At 47.4% G+C, this 21919-nt stretch overlaps 1 pseudogene across 1 annotated transcript in view; it reads left to right on the top strand.

Annotated features, from left to right (window-relative positions):
- Positions 1-21919, top strand: part of LOC311240420 (protein tweety homolog 2-like) — a 112764-nt pseudogene that overhangs the window by 52955 nt on the left and 37890 nt on the right. Inside the window, exon 4 of the transcript in view lies at positions 15439-15659. The product of the transcript in view is annotated as a protein tweety homolog 2-like (transcript). The remainder of the gene's footprint in view (positions 1-15438; positions 15660-21919) is intronic.

The following is a 21919-nucleotide window of genomic DNA, read 5'->3' as shown; positions in this document are numbered from 1 at the left end:
GCTATTATTCCTGACGTTACCTGTGACTGTGGCGACAGCCGAGCGATCCTTCTCCAAGTTAAAACTTATTAAGACCTACCTGCGGAGCTCCATGGGTCAGGAGAGACTGAGTGGGCTTGCAATCCTGTCCATTGAAAACACCAGAGCCCGGGAGTTGGACATTAAAGACATTGTGGAGGATTTTGCACAACGCAAGGCTCGCCGTATGCCATTCAAATAGGTGAGTAAACAAACTGCCCTTTTCTCTATAATAGTATTTATTATCTGTCTGCTTTATATACCACCGCGGCCTCACGGCCAGCGTGGGGACAGAGAGAGCTGGGCTGGTGTTCTGCAGATGGTGGTTGCTTCAGTTCTCACACAGACCGCAAATAAACTAATGCTTATAAAATGATTTAATAGGCTAAACTTCGTTTAAAAGTCTTTGTTTTAGACTTGTTTATTCTATATGAATTTTGTCTACATAATGCTACGTGGCACGACTAGATCCGTGACTCCGTTGCGATACAAATGAATTATCTATAAAAGGCTTTTAAATCCACTGTTGTGGCGAGCCTGGGGCCTGCTTTATATAGCCGCTGCAGTGCAGAGAACACTCTCCGTGGTGCTGAAACGTTTTTCCTGTTTTATTCCACTATTCCAGGAATTTCCAGAATTGTGTGCGAGAGATATTGGGATCATAGGAGAGAGATGGGAGAGAGACCTGCATGACCAAGCTTGGCTTCACAGTAGAAGAGAGAAGACAAAAGCGATTTGATCACTTTATTTTTTTATGACCCTCCATGCTCCGTGACTTTCCTTATTGAAGCGTTCTTATTAATGTCCGTGTTGCGCACACGTGGGAGGAGGGAGGGATGTCCCGGTGCCGGGTCAGGTGGTGTGGGGGGGGGGCCCGAGCTGGCCCGAGCTGTCAAGAGCTGTCAATCTCGCCTCAGGGCCCGTGGGGCATTCCAACCGCCACTGGTTGGAGGAGGTTAGCATCTGCGGACCTGAGGCAGCGGGTATAGGCGTGTGGTGGAGAAGGAGGTCAGAGAGGTAGGAGGGGGCCAGGTTGTTGAGGGCTCTGACGGTGATGAGTCAAATTTTGAACTGAATCCCGTACGTGATGGGGAGCCAGTGGAGATCGTGGAGGATGGGGGTGATGTGGTCGGAGCGGCGGGTGGAGGTGAGCATGCGAGCAGCGGAGTTTTGGACGTATTGTAGTTTATTGAGGATTTTGGTGGATGTGCCATAAAGAATGCTGTTGCAGTAGTCCAGTCGGGATGTGATAAGTGCGTGGGGTCAGTGTTTCTGCAGCAGAGAAGGATAGTGAGAGGCGTAGACGGGCAATGTTCCTGAGGTGGAAGAAGGCGGTTTTCGTGATCTGGTTGACAAAAAGATGTGATAACACGTCTGCTTGTATGCAGCATGTATCCGAAAATCTCACACAATTTCCCAAAGAAATTTGAGGAATTATAATGATCAAGCTTTTTTAATGGGTCTCTCCCTGATGTCCCTGAAAGCTGAAAGATTTCTTCACAAAGACCTTTCTCTCAGTTATCAATAAACATGATCCGTTCAAGACATTTAGGATAAAATAAAAATAAAAATAATTTGTCCTCTACCTCCTCTTCCTCCTCCTTGCCCTGCTTTTCCTTGGCCTCCTCCTCTTCCTCCTCCTCCTCCTTGTCCTCTTCCTCCTCCTCCTCTTCTTCCTCTCTCTCCTCTGCCTTGCTGCTCACCTCTCTCTTCAATGTTGCCACCATCCATTTTTCTCCAAACAAACCAGGAGCTCATCTGTGACCCTTCTATAGCAAATTTCTCATTGCAACACAACAGCCTTTGGAGTTTAGAGATGTGATTGGCAGTGTGTTCTGTGTGAACACCAAGCGAGGGAATTCAAGAAGAGTGTGCAAGAGTGTAGTGTGTCTGGTCTTGTGACAAATGTGTGGTTTGGAATGGGAGTCTAAAGTGTTTGTAATGTGTTTGGAGTTTAGCAGAATTGGTTCAGCAGTTGGTAAATGAGTTACAGGTTGTGCACGTTGTGTCTGATGTTCAAAATAATGTGTTTAAGCAATTGAGAGAAACTGTAACAAGGTTTGGAGAGAAAACCCATCTGGCTGTTTTGTTACTTTTGTACTTTTGCATTTTAACACTAGATAAATACTTAAAAAAATTGTATGGGTAACTTTAACCTTTACGAGTCACTTGCAAGTAACATATCTTTACTTAAGAAGAAGAAGAAGTCTTTATTTGTCATGCAGATTAACACACACATGCGAGATGGGGGCGACACAAAGGAACACACACACATGCATTAAGTCGCAGATTAAATGCCTCTCTGCGCATAACCCATCCCGTCGCCCTTCCCCCCCCCCATGGGCAAACCGGGAGCAGACATGGGCTGTGGCGTGAGGTCACGCCCGGGGACCAACCCAAGTGCTCCTGTCTGTCTTCGTCAGGGACGTGACAGCGTTAGCGATCTGTTCTGCATGTTTTTCCATTGGGTTTATCTTATCGGGAGGGGAAACCCTTGCCAGCACGGGGGGGGAGAACATGCAAACTCCCCAAAGAAAGGCCCGGGAGACACCCCCCACCTGGGTACCTGGCAATGCGGCAATCGAACCCTGGACCTTCTAGCTGTGAGGCGACAGTGTTAACCACTACACCACCGTGCCGCCTATAGCTTTCAAGTACGTCTCACTCCACTGAGCAGAGATTACGCTAAACCTCAAGAAGAAGAGAAGCCCGGACATTTCTTGTATTTTTCCACGAGGCGTTATGGTGTGACACCAATTCATTTCCTCCCATTTCATATTTAATTCCTAAGATGGGGGGGGGGGGGGGGGGGGGGGGAGAGAAAAAAAAAGACAGTGATGGGGGAGGGAGAGAGAGAGAGATAGGGAATATAGTGAGAGGGAGAGAGAGAAAGAGAGAGGAGGAGAGAGGGGTGAGTGAGAGATGAAGAGAGAGAGATGATGAAGAGAGAGAGAGAGAGAGAGAGAGAGAGACGGGCAAAGGAGTCAGAGTTAGCAGAGCAGTGTTCACTAGTCCTCTCCACGTAACAGGCACGGCCACGTTTAAGATGTAAGATTCCATTTACAGTATAATCTTCACCAAAGTTCTCCGGGGGCACCCTATCTTTTCACATCGGCCCGTGTGTGTTTATTGCGGCTGCGATGGCGGATGATATTGTTTACACCCTGGTGTAAACCTCAGTGTGGACGAGACGGCTGACGGGACAGACGGAGCCGGGAGCTGCATCTAGTCTGAGCTGTTTTGTTTGACAAGTGGTTTCCTGTCTGGACCAGAGACACCTGAGTGAAATGTTCTCAGTGGAACTGAGCTTTAACTGTCACCTCATACAGTCAGGACGGTCCTGGGAGGGAGGGAGGGAGGGGGGGAGGGAGGGAGGGAGAGGGGGGGAGAGAGAGGGAGGGAGGGAGGGAGGGAGGGAGGGAGGGAGGGAGGGAGGGAGGGAGGGAGGGAGAGAGAGAGAGAGGGAGGGAGAGGGGGGAGAGAGATAGAGGGGGGGAGAGAGAGAGAGAAAGGAGAGAGAGAGGGGGGGAGAAAGAGAGAGAGGGAGAGAGAGAGAGAGGGAGAGAGAGAGAGAAAGAGAGAGAGAGAGAGAGAGAGAGAGGAGAGAGAGAGGGGGGGAGAAAGAGAGAGGGAGAGAGAGAGAGAGAGAGAGAGAGAGAGAGAGAGAGAGAGAAAGGAGAGAGAGAGAGGGAGAGAGAGAGAGAGAGAAAAGAGAGAGAGAGGGGGGGAGAAAGAGAGAGAGAGAGAGGGGGGATAGAGAGAGAGAGCGTGATGGGTGGAGAGAGATAGGGGGGGAGTGAGGGGGGTAGGGGGGAGAGAGTGAGAGAGGGATGGGGGAGAGAGAGGGAGAGAGAGGGAGAGAGCGATAGAGAGAGGGGGGAGAGAGAGTGTGGGGGGGAGAGAGAGGGGAGAGGGAGATAGAGATAGGGGGAGAGAGAGAGGAGGGGCGAGATAGGGGGAGAGAGAGGGGGGTAGGGAGAGAGAGGGATAGAGGGAGAGAGAGAGGGAGAGAGAGAGGGAGAGAGAAAGGGGGATAGCGAGGGGGAGAGAGGGAGGAGAGAGATATAGGGGGAGAGAGAGAGTGGGGAGAGAGGGCGAGAGAGAGGGAGAGAGAGAGTGGGGAGAGAGATAGAGAGAGGGGGGAGAGAGAGAGCGAGAGAGAGAGAGAGGGGGGGGGAGTGTGAGAGATAGAGTGGGGGAGGGAGAGAGAGGGGAGAGAGATAGAGAGAGAGGGGGGGAGCGATAGAGAGAGGGGGGGAGAAAGAGAGAGGGACAGGAAGAGAGAGAGAGAGAGAGAGACGATCCAGGCCGGCGGATTCCATTTTCACCCGCGGCAGACAGACAGACAGACAGACAGACAGACAGACAGACAGACAGACAGACAGACAGACAGACAGACAGACAGACAGACAGACACGCAGACACGCAGACAGACAGACAGACAGACAGACACGCAGACCCGGCTAGCAGATAAGATTAGCGTGCTAGCGAGACACTAGAGCTGTGAAATGACCATGAACGTCACATCACACCGTTCTGCCGGGGACGGACTCCCTCTCACGCCGTCTCATGACGCACACCTGCTCCAGCCCCCACTCAGACTGACGATAGGAGTGACGGTTGAAGTTAATGGATGTGTTTGAAAGGTTATCGGTGGGTTGATTGAGATTGAAAAAAAGTTCTCGACTCTACAGTTTGTGTAGAGTTCCCATGACCTCAGCGTGGGCAATCTTTGTCCAGAGACACGTATTTGACTCACTTGTGTTGTAAGTGCTGTAAGTAGTGTTTTCTTTGTTGAAATAAGTGTTAAATAGCTCTACATTCTGACAGCCATCACTGATATAGAGTGTCTGGTCAGTAACATGTGTCTCCCAGTCCCTCCACAGGAAGAAGACAGACAGACATTTTCTGCTATCCCTTCTCACTGTATCCAATCAGGAGAGAGAACCCTAGATATATTTTTTTACTTATTTCAAGAAATCTTGCCAAGCCCGATTTGCTTACTATACACTGGCAGATTATTTTACCTGTTTACCTGTTCTGTTCTACCTAAATGTTTACTGTGAGCGATTTGTAGTGCCCTCGGGATGATTAAAGTATTTCTATTCTATTTCTTTATTTAAAGATTTATTTTAGCATTCGTACAGCTTATTTTTGTAAGGCCGTTTTTTTCAGTGTGGAGTTCTCTCTCCTGATTTGGATAAAGTATATTTTACTGCAGAGCGGAGGGACTGGGAGACCCATGTTACTGACCAAACACTATATATCAATGTAAAGCTATTTACCACTTATTTGAAGAAAAAAAAATGCCACTTACGGGACCTTTAAAACAACACTGAATGAGTGAGTTACTGCATGAGTGAGTCAGTGACATCGCCGTTCATATACCATGAAACTTCAATTCATATTTGCTTCAATCACTCTTGCTCAGCAAAGATGGGGAATACTATTGAATTGTTTATTTAAACCAGTATGAATATTACTTGTATAAAAATGTGGCTATCGACTAACATATCAATTACAAATGATTAATTTGAGAGACACTAGTGAATGTGAGTGGGTGAAATTGTAAAGCACTTTTCTAAAAGCTGCTATATACATGCACCATTTACCATTCATGCCCCAATTCTAAGGTATCTTTGAAGGGAGGCTGGAGGGGTTAATGGAATAGAATTTGTTTAGAATAGACAAAAACGCAAGAGGAGGTGGGGTGGTCATTTTCTTAACCATGTTTATCAGTTACAGTTCCTAATGCTATCACGGCACAACATGCAACGCCATTGCTTTGATTAATCGCTTTGAAGATTCGTTTTAGGGCCTAGTAATTCAGTTGTTGTGACAGGGATTTACAGACCTCCGTCAGCTGAATCTGACTCTCTTGATAAATTGGCACATTTTATTTCAATAATAGTAATTAGGAGATGATAATCTTGGGCCACTTTAACCTCAACTGATAACACGTGTCTTGACTACTTGAAGGAGGTATATGTCGTAATCTCAACCCAATTGATTACTGACCCTACCAGGTCTAATTAAAAAATAATCTCATGATGTCGACTTTTAATAGAGTTGATCTTATCTGATAGGAGTGATACAATTGCTGCTGCTAGCGTCTTTGATCTTGGGATAAGTGACCATTACCCTATAGCCCGCATTAGGAACACACGACTAAAAAAAGCTCATTCAATTTACAGTCAGTTGTCATGTGCTAGACATTTTTTATGAGCAGGTCTTTTTATAGATGGCCTAGAGGTAGATGGCCAACCAGCTGTGACTGAAGGGTGGCTGGTATTACTGTAAATCTACAGTGCCCACCATCTTGAATCTTGAATCTTGAATATCTGCCTAAGTACCGTTGAGCAAGGCACTGGACCCCCAAAACTGCCCCAGGGGTGCTGCACTGCAGGCGACCCTGCACTCTGACCTCACTGATGCATACAGTATGTGTGGGGGATTGTGTGTGTGTGTGTGTGTGTGTGTGTGTGTAACTGGACTGTGTGTGTGTGTGTAACTAGGAGGGATATGAGGACTATGTGTAACTAGGAGGGATATGAGGACTATGTGTAACTAGGAGGGATATGAGGACTATGTGTAACTAGGAGGGATATGAGGACTATGTGTAACTAGGAGGGATATGAGGACTGTGTGCATCTGTAACTAGGAGGGATGTGAGGACTGTGTGCATCTGTAACTAGGAGGGATATGAGGACTGTGTGCATCTGTAACTAGGGGGGATATGAGGACTGTGTGCATCTGTAACTAGGAGGGATATGAGGACTGTGTGCATCTGTAACTAGGAGGGATATGAGGACTGTGTGTATGTGTAACTAGGAGGGATATGAGGACTGTGTGCATCTGTAACTAGGAGGGATATGAGGACTATGTGTGTGTGTAACTAGGAGGGATATGAGGACTGTGTGTATGTGTAACTAGGAGGGATAGTTTCAAGTTTCAAGTTTCTTTAATAGTTGTCATACAGAAGTACAGAATACTTTCATACAAAATGCTTCTTACTGTTACGCTCCAGAGACTGTGCTAGACAAGATAGTATCAAATAACATAGTATAGCATGTAATTTAGAAGAAGAAAATGAGGTCACAGTGTTCGGTATACGGTCATACACATTAAATGCACCTACTGTTGGTACAGACAAAACTCTTAAAACTATAAATATTAACAAAAGTAAGCACAGTCTCGACGGAGCGAACAGAAAGGCAGCCGGTCGTTGCAGCGCCATTCTCTCTTAGGACTGTGTGTATGTGTAACTAGGAGGGATATGAGGACTGTGTGTATGTGTAACTAGGAGGGATATGAGGACTGTGTGTATGTGTAACTAGGCGGGATATGAGGACTGTGTGTATGTGTAACTAGGAGGGATATGAGGACTGTGTGTATGTGTAACTAGGAGGGGTATGAGGACTGTGTGTATGTGTAACTAGGAGGGATATGAGGACTGTGTGTATGTGTAACTAGGAGGGATATGAGGACTGTGTGTAACTAGGAGGGATATGAGGACTGTGTGTATGTGTAACTAGGAGGGATATGAGGACTGTGTGTAACTAGGAGGGATATGAGGACTGTGTGTATGTGTAACTAGGAGGGATATGAGGACTGTGTGTAACTAGGAGGGATATGAGGACTGTGTGTATGTGTAACTAGGAGGGATATGAGGACTGTGTGTAACTAGGAGGGATATGAGGACTGTGTGTAACTAGGAGGGATATGAGGACTATGTGTAACTAGGAGGGATATGAGGACTGTGTGTATGTGTAACTAGGAGGGATATGATGACTGTGTGTAACTAGGAGGGATATATGAGGACTGTGTGCATCTGTAACTAGGAGGGATATGATGACTGTGTGTAACTAGGAGGGATATGATGACTGTGTGTATGTGTAACTAGGAGGGGTATGAGGACTGTGTGTAACTAGGAGGGATATGAGGACTGTGTGTAACTAGGAGGGATATGATGACTGTGTGTATGTGTAACTAGGAGGGATATGAGGACTGTGTGTATGTGTAACTAGGAGGCATATTAGGACTGTGTGTATGTGTAACTAGGAGGGATAAGAGGACTGTGTGTATGTGTAACTAGGCGGGATATGAGGACTAAGTGTATGTGTAACTAGGAGGGATATGAGGACTATGTGTATGTGTAACTAGGAGGGATATGATGACTGTCTGTATGTAACTAGGAGGGATATGTGGACTGTGTATGTGTAACTAGGAGGGATATGAGGACATTGTGTATGAGTAACTAGGAGGGATATGAGGACTGTGTGTATGTGTAGCTAGGAGAGATATGCGAAAAGACAATTTTCAATTGCCTTGTGTACATTGACAATAAAGTAATCTTCTTCAAATATGATTAGGAAAAGACTGTGTCAATGCACTTTAAAATTGGATACATATTTTAGCTCTGGGGCATTTAAAAAAATGTAATTTAAAAACGTACTGTGTTTAACTATAATGTGTCAACTGTCTCATTTATTACATTTCTCTTTTTTGAGTAATTGTTTTCCTCTCGTAATCTCAACACCATTGAAAAATAGGGCCTACCTGCTCAATGTATCCCTGAGGCTTAAATAAAGAATAAGGAATGAGTGAGTATACTAATCAATTGTTTTAAAAGTCACAGACTATGTATGGATTTAGTTAAATTTAGAACTGCTCAAATCATGTTTAAAGCCAGAAGCAATTCATCGGCAGGTAATATACACAAATTATTTCATGGACAGAGAGGGACATTGTGATTTGAGGAAGAAACTTTAAGAAAGACGGACTAATTTGTTTATGTTTACATGAAATGCCTTCACTGTGATTTGTACGTTTGTTGTGCTCATGATTAATCAAAATCTAAAGGAATGGCGTTAATTCAGTGACATGACTCAGAAAGAGAGGTGTTTCTCCGCTCCTTCATGCTTCACTCCTGTAACCTCTCTATCAAAATGAGATCGTTCTATGGTAATTAATGATAATAATAAGGAATTGCATTTAAATAGCGCTTTTCTAGACACTCAAAGCACTTTACAATGTAGGGTGGAAATTGCCTCCTTCACCACCACTGGTAGCACCCAACCTTGGGCTACGAAGGCTTCTACCACCTACCATACACTGGCACCCGGGCCGGCACACATCACACTACACAATGGCTGAACGGCTCAGGAGACAGGGATTGATCAGCCAATTAAGGGGAAGGGATGATTAGGTGGCCTTGATGGCCTGATTGGGAATTTGGCCAGGAACGAATTCAGTCAGGACCTCTGGGAACTCCTTACTCTTTACGATAGGCGTCCTGTTTTTTTTTTTTTTTTTTTTTTTTTTTTTTTTTTCCCCATTTTCTATTTTTTTTCTCCCATCCCAATTTCATATTATCCAAATATTATTCTACCCTCCCCTGTCTCGAACGTTGTTAGACCATGCCTCCCACTGGTCGGCTGCAATGTGGACGAAGCCTTGCATCACGTGTCCCCTCCGGTACACGAGGAGGAAGCCTGTCGCATCTTTTCACCTGCACAGCGCGATCTCTCAGTGGCGAGGAGTAACGCGTGGGAGGCTCACGCTGCCCCCGATACTTCCTGATTCTGCTGTACAGGCGCACCAACCAACCTGTAGGAGTCGCTGTCCACAACGTCCGATCCCCACCCTCCAGCTTCCCACCCCCTAATACTGCCAATTGTATTAGTATGAACGACCAGCCAAGCCGGAAGCAACGCCGAGAGCTGGGCTCGAACCCAGCATCTCCTGCGTTAGTGGCGAGCGCCTTGCCCACTGCGCCACTTAGCCGCCCCTAGCGTCCTGGTTTCTTTAACGACCGAATTCAGCCAGGACCTCGGTTTAGCGTCTCATCCGAAGGACGGCACTCGCAGCTGTACGGTGTCCCTATCACCGTAACAGGGGCATTGTTACTGACAAGTCCGAGAGGACAGAGTGCCCCCTGCTGGACAACAACACCACTTTCCGACAGCAGCCTTGACCGGGGCTCGAACCCGGTGATCTTCCGATCATGAGTCCGGAGCTCTACTCATGTAGCCACGCTGCCGGAGGGTGTACTGTAGCTCTCCATGTCCCGTACCTCTGTTTCTAAATGGTCACGTCAACACTCGATAAACATGGACTTCCTCTGAAGGCTTTATTTTAAGAACATCAATCATGCAGCTGCTGTTTCCGGATATGTTACCAAAACACACACACACACGTGTGCATGCAAACTATGTACACAGATGTTGAAACGTAAACACAGAGCTACTGCAGGCACACACCTCTAAACATCCACTTCTGTAAATGTAAACATGCTCCATGTTGTTTCTCCATAGACATGCAAACCCAATACATGCATACTCTGAGGTGGACATAATCAATCGATCAATTGAGGCGCCTCTAATTTGTGACTGGAGTCCGAGCGTATGTGGTGTCGAAGCGATATAGAGCATACAGCTAATGATACAGTATGTTTTATTATCTTTTTCCCCCTTCTTTTTCCGTTTTTCTCCCCTCCCAATGTTAGTCGTTATGCCAATTCCCAATCCCCTTCGTGGTCGTTGCGCACTCTACCCCCTACCGTCGGTCCCGGAGGGCGGAGACTATTACATGCTTCCTCCGACACATGTGTACCCAGCCCACCGCTTCTTTTCACCTGGCAGCGCGGACTCTCACTGGGGGAGTGTAACGTCACGTGTGGAGAAGGTCACACTACCTCCCTCCAGATCCTTCCCTCGCTGTGCAGGCGCCCCGACCGAACTGTAGGAGTCGCTGTTTACAACGACCAGGACCCACCCACGCTGGGTTTCCCACCCTCTAACACTGCCAATTGTGTTAGTATGGACGGTCGGCCAACCCGGAAGCACCACAGCTGGATTCGATCCCACTGTCTCACGCTTAGTCCGCTGCGCTACCCGGCCGCCCTAATGATACAGTATTAATAACTTGTTGATTCATAGAGCATACAGCTAATGGGTACAGTATTAACAACGTGTTCATTCATAGATCATACAGCTAATGGATACAGTATTACTTTCAGTGTTTTATTGTTTTATTTTAATTTGTATTTTTAGTTGTACATTTGTATTGTATTTGTTTTGTCCAGGACCCCAGGAAGACTATAGAGGCTCTTTCATGTGTTTCTAATGGGGATCCTTTAATAAACATAAACGGTATTAATGCAGTATTAATATTAATACTGTATCCATTAGCATTAACTCTTACTATGATGCTACTATACTTATACTACTACCTCTCACGCTAGTATGTCTATACTATATGCAGAACACTCATGTTCAACACTATTTGACGAACAATCCCACTGACCCTTAGCTGCCAGAGATGTGCCCATCCTGCTGACTTGTTGCACACAATCTGTAAGTCACTTTGGATAAAAGTTGACTAAATGGTATTTTTATATTCAGGGTTAATATACTATTTATTTTTCTCATATTTTTATATTCAGAAAGGAATATCTTAACTTGGATAAAAGCGTCAGCTAAATCAGGGGTTCCCAAACTTTTCAGGCCAGGACCCAGAAAATAAGGCGTCGGAGAGCCGCGGCCCAATGCACATCGTCAGGCTTTTTTTTCTTCTTTTTTTTTGCCAGACGACCGATTTTTTAAGCCAAATATCACTTCAATCCTATTAAGTTGGTTCAAGTTAGTTATTAATTTATATGTGCTATTTATGAGAGGGCTAACTTGTTGCAAAATAATAATGATAATAATAATAATAGCCTCATTAAAATACTATTGTTGCTTCGGTTGTTTTCAACGTTTTATGTGCATAATCTGTTATTTAGTTTGAAATGTTCGTTGAAATAAGTAGATTTTTCGTTTTTGTTTATTTATTAAGTTAATATAAAACCATATAGTCACATTTTAGAATACAATAGAATATAATTTTAGAATACAACTAGAAACACTGTCCTGGCCTGCTTCTAAGTTCAGTGGCCTGACAAAAATTTTTTTTTATTTTTTTTTTAATCGTCTTGCGGCCCTCCCGTGGCTGCTCGCGGCCCACCTTTGGGTCGCGACCCCGACTTTGGGAACCACTGAGCTAAATGACTCAATGTAAATGTAAATGTAAACAGCGGTTCAACAGATTTCCTTTCAGCCGGCATCAGGATCAAAGCGCCTCTGTTGCTCTGTGTTGTTGTTGCTGTCAGAGGACTCCGGTGGCTGAACACAGCTTGCTGTTTCCTCCAGTCACACATGTTGAGATCGGGAAAGTAAAGTGTGTTTACTCCACTCTCGTCTCATCCTCCTCCTCCTCATCCTCCTTCTCTAACACCTCCTCCTCCAACACCTTCACATCCGCTTCCTCCTCCTCCTCCAACACCTCCTCCTCCTCCTACAACACCTTCACTTCCTCCTCCTCCAACACTTCCTCCTCCTCCAACACTTCCTCCTCCTCCAACACCTCCTCCTCCTCCTCCTCCTACAACACCTTCACTTCCTCCTCCTCCAACACTTCCTCCTCCTCCAACACCTCCTCCTCCTCCTACAACACCTTCACTTCCTCCTCCTCCAACACCTCCTCCTCCTCCAACACCTCCTCCTCCTCCTCCTCCTACAACACCTTCACTTCCTCCTCCTCCAACACTTCCTCCTCCTCCAACACCTCCTCCTCCTCCTCCAACACCTCCTCCTCCTCCTACAACACCTTCACTTCCTCCTCCTCCAACACCTCCTCCTCCTCCAACACCTCCTCCTCCTCCAACACCTCCTCCTCCTCCTCCAACACCTCCTCCTCCTCCTACAACACCTTCACTTCCTCCTCCTCCAACACATCCGCTTCCTCCTCCTCCTCCAACCCCCTCCTCCTCCTCCTACAACACCTTCACTTCCTCCTCCTCCAACACTTCCTCCTCCTCCAACACTTCCTCCTCCTCCAACACCTCCTCCTCCTCCAACACCTCCTCCTCCTCCTACAACACCTTCACTTCCTCCTCCTCCAACACTTCCTCCTCCTCCAACACCTCCTCCTCCTCCTCCTCCTACACCTCCTCCTCCTCCAACACTTCCTCCTCCTCCAACACCTCCTCCTCCTCCTCCTCCTACACCTCCTCCTCCTCCAACACTTCCTCCTCCTCCAACACATCCGCTTCCTCCTCCTCCAACACCTCCTCCTCCTCCTACAACACCTTCACTTCCTCCTCCTCCAACACCTCCTCCTCCTACAACACCTTCACTTCCTCCTCCTCCAACACTTCCTCCTCCTCCAACACCTCCTCCTCCTCCTACAACACCTTCACTTCCTCCTCCTCCAACACCTCCTCCTCCTCCTACAACACCTTCACTTCCTCCTCCTCCAACACTTCCTCCTCCTCCAACACCTCCTCCTCCTACAACACCTTCACTTCCTCCTCCTCCAACACCTCCTCCTCCTCCTACAACACCTTCACTTCCTCCTCCTCCAACACTTCCTCCTCCTCCAACACCTCCTCCTCCTACAACACCTTCACTTCCTCCTCCTCCAACACTTCCTCCTCCTCCAACACCTCCTCCTCCTCCTCCAACACCTTCACTTCCTCCTCCTCCAACACCTCCTCCTCCTCCAACACCTCCTCCTCCTCCTACAACACCTTCACTTCCTCCTCCTCCAACACCTCCTCCTCCTCCAACCCCCTCCTCCTCCTCCTCTAACACCTCCTCCTCCCCCACCTCCACACCTCCTCCTCCTCCCACACCTCCTCCTCCTCCTACAACACCTTCACTTCCTCCTCCTCCAACACTTCCTCCTCCTCCAACACCTCCTCCTCCTCCAACACATCCGCTTCCTCCTCCTCCAACACTTCCTCCTCCTCCAACACCTCCTCCTCCTCCTACAACACCTTCACTTCCTCCTCCTCCAACACCTCCTCCTCCTCCAACACCTCCTCCTCCTCCAACCCCTCCTCCTCCTCCAACCCCCTCCTCCTCCTCCTCTAACACCTCCTCCTCCCCCACCTCCACACCTCCTCCTCCTCCCACACCTCCTCCTCCTCCCACACCTCCTCCTCCTCCCACACCTCCTCCTCCTCCCCCACCTCCACACCTCCTCCTCCTCCCACACCTCCTCCTCCTCCCCCACCTCCACACCTCCTCCTCCTCCCACACATCCTCCTCCTCCCCCACCTCCACACCTCCTCCTCCCACACCTCCTCCTCCGCCTCCTCTTCCTCCAAAACCTCCTCATCCTCCTCCTCCACCTCCTCCTCCTCCTCTGCTCTCAAACCCAGCGAGAGCTCTGTGATGTGATAACAGCGTTCTGCCTCCTTCCTGTTACATCCTCAGCATTCTACGCCTGCCTCCTGCACTCTATTATCACGATCAATAAGACACTCAGAAGAGGAAGTCTTCACTCAGGAGGACTCCTCCTCTGCCTCCTTCTCTTACCTCTACCTCCTCTCCTCCTCTACCTCCTCTCCTCCTCTACCTCCTCTCCTTCCTCTACCTCCTCTCCTCCTCTACCTCCTCTACCTCCTCTACCTCCTCTCCTCCTCTACCTCCTCTCCTCCTCTACCTCCTCTCCTTCCTCTCCTCCCTCTGCCTCCTCTCCTTCCTCTACCTCCTCTCCTCCTACCTCCTCTCCTCTACCTCCTCTGCCTCCTCTCCTTCCTCTACCTCCTCTCCTTCCTCTACCTCCTCTACCTCCTCTCCTCCTCTACCTCCTCTCCTCCTCTACCTCCTCCCCCCCTCTTCCTCCTCTCCTCCCTCTACCTCATCTCCTCCTTCTTCTTCCTCCTCCTCTCTTCCCTCTACCTCCTCTCTTCCCTCTACCTCCTCTACTCCCTCTATCTCCTCTCTCTACCTCCTTCTCCTCCCTCTATCTCCTCTCCTCCCTCTACCTCCTCTCCTCCTCTACCTCCTCTCCCCCTCTACCTCCTCTCCTCATCTACCTCCTCTCCTCCCTCTACCTCCTCTCCTCCTCTACCTCCTCTACCTCCTCTCCTCCCTCTACCTCCTCTACTCCCTCTATCTCCTCTCTCTACCTCCTTCTCCTCCCTCTATCTCCTCTCCTCCCTCTACCTCCTCTCCTCCTCTACCTCCTCTCCCCCTCTACCTCCTCTCCTCATCTACCTCCTCTCCTCATCTACCTCCTCTCCTCCCTCTACCTCCTCTCCCCCTCTACCTCCTCTCCTCCTCTACCTCCTCTACATCCTCTCCTCCTCTACCTCCTCTCCTCCCTCTACCTCCTCTCCTCCCTCTACCTCCTCTCCTCCCCCAGAGCAGCATAACTGGACTACACACCACTTTAACATTACCTTTAATCAGAGCAGGTAATGAGGAGGAGGAGGAGGAGGAGCTTTTTTTTGCTCATCTCTGTATGTACACTCGTCATGTAAATGAGAGACACCTCAGTTGGCTTTCAAGTTTAAATCTCTCTCCCTCCCCCCCTCTCTCTCTCTCACCCTCTCTCCCTCTCCCCCCCCCCCTCCCTCTCTCTCTCCAGGTGGCAGGCTCCATGGGCAGCATGCAGACGGGCCTGAAGCAGCACGTGGAGCGGCTGGACGAGATCTTCGCCGCGCGGAGCGACTACGTCCAGGCACTGCGCTTCATGCAGCAGATGGCCACCAACATCGTGCGTCAGCTCACCGCCCTGCCGGACATCAGCCTGGCCACCGTGGACCTGGCGGCGTTCGCCGACCAGACCGCCTTCGTGGAGTACTACAGGTGGGGGGGGGGGGGGGGGGGGCACTGTGCTGACGTTGTTGCTGTCTCTACGTCAAAGTCAAAGATTTTTATTGCAGATCGGTCAGGTGGTGTAGCGGAGATTGCGTTCGTCACCAACACCGGAGACGCTGGATTCGCCTGTTCGAATCCAGCTCACAGCTCCGGCGTTGTCACCAGCTTGGCTGGCCGTTCACACTAATACAATTGGCAGTATTAGAGGGTGGGAGAAGCTGGCGGGGTGGGTCCGGGTCGTTGTAAACAGCGACTCCTACAGTTCGGTCGGGGGCGCCTGCTCAGCGCGGATAGGATCTAAGAGGGGTAGTGTGATCCTTCCACACGTTACACCCTCTCAGTGAGAGTCCGCGCTGCCAGGTGAAAAGAAGCGGTTGATTGGCTGGACGTGTGTCGGAGGAAGCACGTGATAGCCTCCACTCTCCCAGATGATCTGACTGTGGGGGGTAAGTGCGCAGCGACCAGGAAGGGGATTGGGAATTGGCATAACGACTAACATTGGGATGGGAGAAAATCGGAGGAAAAAAAGGAGGGGGAAAAAGATCAATAAAAAATATATATATATATTTGTATTGCCATGTATGGACGAATCCACATTGGGTACATACAGGTACATGAGCAAAACACTGTGTAAACAGTACAGGAAAAATATGTAAAAACACAAACACAGTATAAAAGGACACATGCTCAAATTGATATCGAACATCCCCTAAAAGTGCATATCGCTGCTGTCGGGACAAAACCTCATAACTCCATTTTTTGAATTTTTTTTTTATTATATAAATCAACTCCGTAGATCATCCTCCATATGTGTGTGTGGGTTTTACAAAGTTTAAACAATGGGAAAGCATTAAACCGATCATCTGTCTAAATCTCTTAACTCTATTCACCCTCAAATCTGTGTTAGTTTTTTTCATCTGCTGAAAAGTTGGGTTTTTGGAGTTATGAGGTTTTGTCCCGACAGCAGCGATATCATAGTTAAAACAGCACTTCCACAAACCTGACTAATAAAAAACACAGAAAAAAATAGGATGAAAAACAAAAACTATAGCCTTTGGTGTCATTCAGGCTCCGCACAGCACTGGGGAAAAAGCTCTTTGTAAACCGAGAGGTAGAGCATGTGATAGAGCGGTAACGTCTGCCCGAGGGGAGGGGGACAAAGAGGCCTGCGGCTAGGGGTGACCAGAGGGGTCGTTGATAATGCCAGAGGCACGGGAAAGCAGCCTGGCACCATAGATCTCTTCTAGAGCTGGCAGGCTAGACCCGATTGTCTTGCGTGCAAGACGCACAATTCTATTCAGAGATTTCTTCTCCTGGTCTGTGATGTTACCAAACCATATTGTACAGGAGGAAGTAAGAACGCTCTCGATCACACGGCGATAGAAGTTGTGTAGAATCACCCTGTTATTTGTGAACTCTTTCAGTTTCCTGAGAAAGAAAAGACGTTGCTGGGACTTTTTAACAACGGTGCTGGTATTGGAGTGCCAGCTCAGGTCATTTGAAATAGTGACCCCAAGAAATTTAAAACTGCTCACCATCTCCACCTCTGAGCCATTTATGGTAATGGGGAGATGGGATACCTTGCTATGTCTAAAATCGATGACTAGCTCCTTCGTAAATATTAGTACCCTCTCTTCTGTGGGGAGAGAGATACATTCTGTGTGCACTAGTAATATTTATTTATAGACAAACCCTGCAAGCAACCATTTCCTTCTCCCCGTTTCACAGGGAGAACCATTTCTTGTTGAAAACACGAACACGAGTTGCAAGATGTGTCTGAATCAACAGGGTGTTCTGCTCTGTTCCGTCAAGTTGTGTCAACTAATACGGCAGGGGAGGCTGGCGTCATATTTAGATGAAAAAATGCTGTCAAAGTCATATTTTCTCAAAGATTAAGTTAAAACAGGTGGCTGGGTATAGTGTAGAGGTCTAAGCATTCGCCTACCACCACAGAGACTCTGGGTTTGAATCCAGCTGTCAGCGGTGGTACCTCCATCTTAGTCAGTCGTCCCTACAAACACAATTGGCAGTGTTCGCGGGTGGGAAGCCGGTGGGGTACGAGTCCTGGTCGTCGCAAACAGTGACTGCCTGTTCAGCAGGGAGGCGATCTGGGGGAAATAGCGTGAACCTCTGCATGTGTTACGTTCTCCCAGTGAAACTCCTCACTGTCAGGAGAAAAGAAGCGACTGGCGAACTCCACATGTATCTGATCTTGATCCTCCAATCATAACTGTTGCTTCTCTCGGATGGATGAACACAGGGGCGACAGTGGCTCAGGAGGTAATCGGAAGGTTCCCGGTTCGATTCCCGCTCCTCCTCCAGGCAGCGTGTTGAAGTGTCCTTGAGCAAGACACTTAACCCCCTGATTGCTCCCGATGAGCAGGTTGACACCTTGCATGGTCGCCTCCACCGTCGGTTTGTGAATGTTTGAGTGAACGGGTGAATGTGAGGCATAAGTTGTAAAGTGATTTGGATAAAAGCTGTTATATAAATGCACCATTTACCATTACGAACAGTTGTGATTGGAGGATCAAGAACAGTGGGCGGGGTTTGAGATACTGTAGATCAATGCCCTTTCCTCTCATTGGCTATAGTGGCTATTAAACCATGCATTTAACTCCTCAGGTAACCCGTTGTCTTGCTTTTGATCGATTGTCCCCGTTGTTTTAACAGGGATATCCCATTGAGATAAAAAAAAATATATATATATTGTGAATACAGACAAATCGTCTCCCCTACAATTAAAATGCTTGAAACGTTTATACAATACAAATCGGATCACTTGCTGTCTGGCAAATCCTTCAAACGCTGCTGCTTTAAACTGAGCACATGGAAAGAGTGAATCTAATTCCCTGTTCCGTTGCCAGCGATTTTCATGATACACTGTCGTTCTGTACTGTGGGAGTCATCTTTGCCAGGATCTCACAAGACAGTCACTCAACAGCAGAAGCGATAGAGATGAGTCATGGTCATTTCTGTTCTAGTATAAGAGTTAACGACACACATCTGTAAATCATTTCCTATCGTTACTCTCGACGAGAAATTCATTGGCTTACACTCATTTACAAAACCATCATTGGTCTGACCCCTCCTTATTTGATACACCTGTTCAAATCTGTCATCTACTCCTCCCTGTAACACCAGAGCTGCTCACCATATCTCTATAACACCAGAGCTGCTCACCATATCTCTATAACACCAGAGCTGCTCACCATATCTCTATAACACCAAAGCTGCTCACCATATCTCTATAACACCAGAGCTGCTCACCATATCTCTATAACACCAGAGCTGCTCACCATATCTCTATAACACCAGAGCTGCTCACCGTATCTCTATAACACCAGAGCTGCTCACCATATCTCTATAACACCAGAGCTGCTCACCATATCTCTATAACACCAGAGCTGCTCACCATATCTCTATAACACCAGAGCTGCTCACCATATCTCTATAACACCAGAGCTGCTCACCATATCTCTATAACACCAGAGCTGCTCACCATATCTCTATAACACCAAAGCTGCTCACCATATCTCTATAACACCAGAGCTGCTCACCATATCTCTATAACACCAGAGCTGCTCACCATATCTCTATAACACCAGAGCTGCTCACCGTATCTCTATAACACCAGAGCTGCTCACCATATCTCTATAACACCAGAGCTGCTCACCATATCTCTATAACACCAGAGCTGCTCACCATATCTCTATAACACCAGAGCTGCTCACCATATCTCTATAACACCAGAGCTGCTCACCATATCTCTATAACACCAGAGCTGCTCACCATATCTATATAACACCAGAGCTGCTCACCGTATCTATATAACACCAGAGCTGCTCACCATATCTATATAACACCAGAGCTGCTCACCATATCTCTATAACACCAGAGCTGCTCACCATATCTCTATAACACCAGAGCTGCTCACCATATCTCTATAACACCAGAGCTGCTCACCATATCTCTATAACACCAGAGCTGCTCACCATATCTCTATAACACCGGAGTTGCTCACCATATCTATATAACACCAGAGCTGCTCACCGTATCTCTATAACACCAGAGCTGCTCACCATATCTCTATAACACCAGAGCTGCTCACCATATCTCTATAATAACACCAGAGCTGCTCACCATATCTCTATAACACCAGAGCTGCTCACCATATCTCTATAACACCGGAGTTGCTCACCATATCTCTATAATAACACCAGAGCTGCTCACCATATCTCTATAACACCAGAGCTGCTCACCATATCTCTATAACACCAGAGCTGCTCACCGTATCTGGAGTATGGCTGGAGTCTCCAGAATACCCGCCCCCCTGCATTTAGTACCAGCTTTAGGTTCATAAGTGAGGTTTGGTAGGGAATGTGACTGTAAATCACTGTACATATTAATACTACAACTCTGGACGCACATCTGATTATGCCAGACTTATTTCCGTTGTACTGTACTTATGCAGTATACAATGTAGGCCAATGTAGGTTATTTATTTTTTGGATCATTCCATTTGGGTTGTGGGGGATGCTTAATTTAATGTCTGAAGGAGTCGACTGAAGGCTTCTTGTCCTCTGCGAAAGCATGCAATTGGTCCACTGATGGATACATCTTAATATTTGTCTAGTGTGTTCATTAGACGGGGGAAATCCTCTTTCAGTGCCTCTGTGCCCATTTTCTTAGGCAGTTAGCCTCGCTGGTATGCGCGCCATTAGCGTTAGCCACTAGGCCCTTTTTTGTGCATTCGACTAAGAGGTTGGCAGTCGACTACGGCTCCTTTCGATCGATTAGTCGACTATTCGATACATGAATAGAATAGAATAGAATGAATACAATGACAGAAATGAAATGACAGAATTGCTCAAAGATGAGCCTGTGGAATAAAGTCCTGTATCATCTGAATACCAGGCTGGATAAGCCGGTCAGGAAGGCCAGTAGCGCGGTTGGGGTGGAGCTGGACTCCCTAGCGAGGGTGGCGGAGAGGAGGAGCCTTGCTAAGCTCCAGGCCATCAGGGAAAACCCCACCCACCCACTATACACAGACTTGGCTGACAGGAGGAGCATGTTCAGTGCTAGGCTCACACTACCCAAATGCAGCACTGAACGGCACAGGAAGTCCTTCATTCCAACAGCCATCAGACTACTATACAATGCATCACTGTGCCTCACTGCATCACTGAGCACAGAGTGGCAGTTACCATCTTCCTGGACTTAGTTCGAAACAGCACTGTGCAATACTACACCTACTGTAGTCACCTCAGTATATTTTTACTGTATTTATTTACTGTATATTTTATTCCATTTTTATTCTATTTTACTCTACTCTTATCCTAGGCAACTTGATTTGATTTGTTTTGTTATTCTAATTCGTGACCTGTTCTGTCTCTAAATGTTTAAATGTTGAGCGATTTTTGCAGTGTCAAATTTCCCACGGGATAATAAAAGTATTTCTATTCTATTCTATTCTATAAAAATGAAGACGTTAGCTTCTCACTGTGTGTCACCGTTGAAAGCAGCCGTACAACAGTGTCTTCCCCTCGGTGCACTTTGCCAGACCAGACCACACCTCGGCGTTAAGGCTGCTGACCGCTGCAGGAACGGCACGTGTTCATGTGAATCATACCGCCGTGAGCCTAATGGAGGAGGCTACTTATTAACTCATGGAGTCGGTCCATTAGCAGCCCAGCGAAGGCTGACCGGGGCGCGTAGACGACGTGACTGAAACACCAGCACGGGGACGAGACCTCACTCTGTTTTCAGATTCAAGATTCAAGAGTTTTATTTGTCACATACATACAGGAGACGACATGCAGTGAAATGTAGGTGGCCATGCCCGCCTCGTGTGCAAAAATACAAATAATGGAATAGAATAATAAAATAGAATAGATAATAAAATAGAGTAGACATGATAAAAAAGTATTAAGAATAAAATGCAATGCTAAGCAGGAGGATGTGTGTGGTGTGTGTGTGTGTGTGTGTGTGTGTGTGTGTGTGTGTGTGTGTGTGTGTGTGTGTGTGTGTGTGTGTGTGTGTGTGTGTGTGTGTGTGTGTGTGTGTGTGTGTGTGTGTGTGTGTGTGTGTGTGTGTGTGTGTGTGTGTGTGTGTGTGTGTGTGTGTGTGTGTGTGTGTGTGTGTGTGTGTGTGTGTGTGTGTGTGTGTGTGTGTGTGTGTGTGTGTGTGTGTGTGTGTGTGTGTGTGTGTGTGTGTGTGTGTGTGTGTGTGTGTGTGTGTGTGTGTGT

This window comes from Notolepis coatsorum, assembly GCF_963971535.1.
Source record: "Notolepis coatsorum genome assembly, chromosome: 14".
NCBI lineage: Eukaryota > Metazoa > Chordata > Actinopteri > Aulopiformes > Paralepididae > Notolepis > Notolepis coatsorum.
This window is presented reverse-complemented; position numbering and strand designations above follow the sequence as displayed.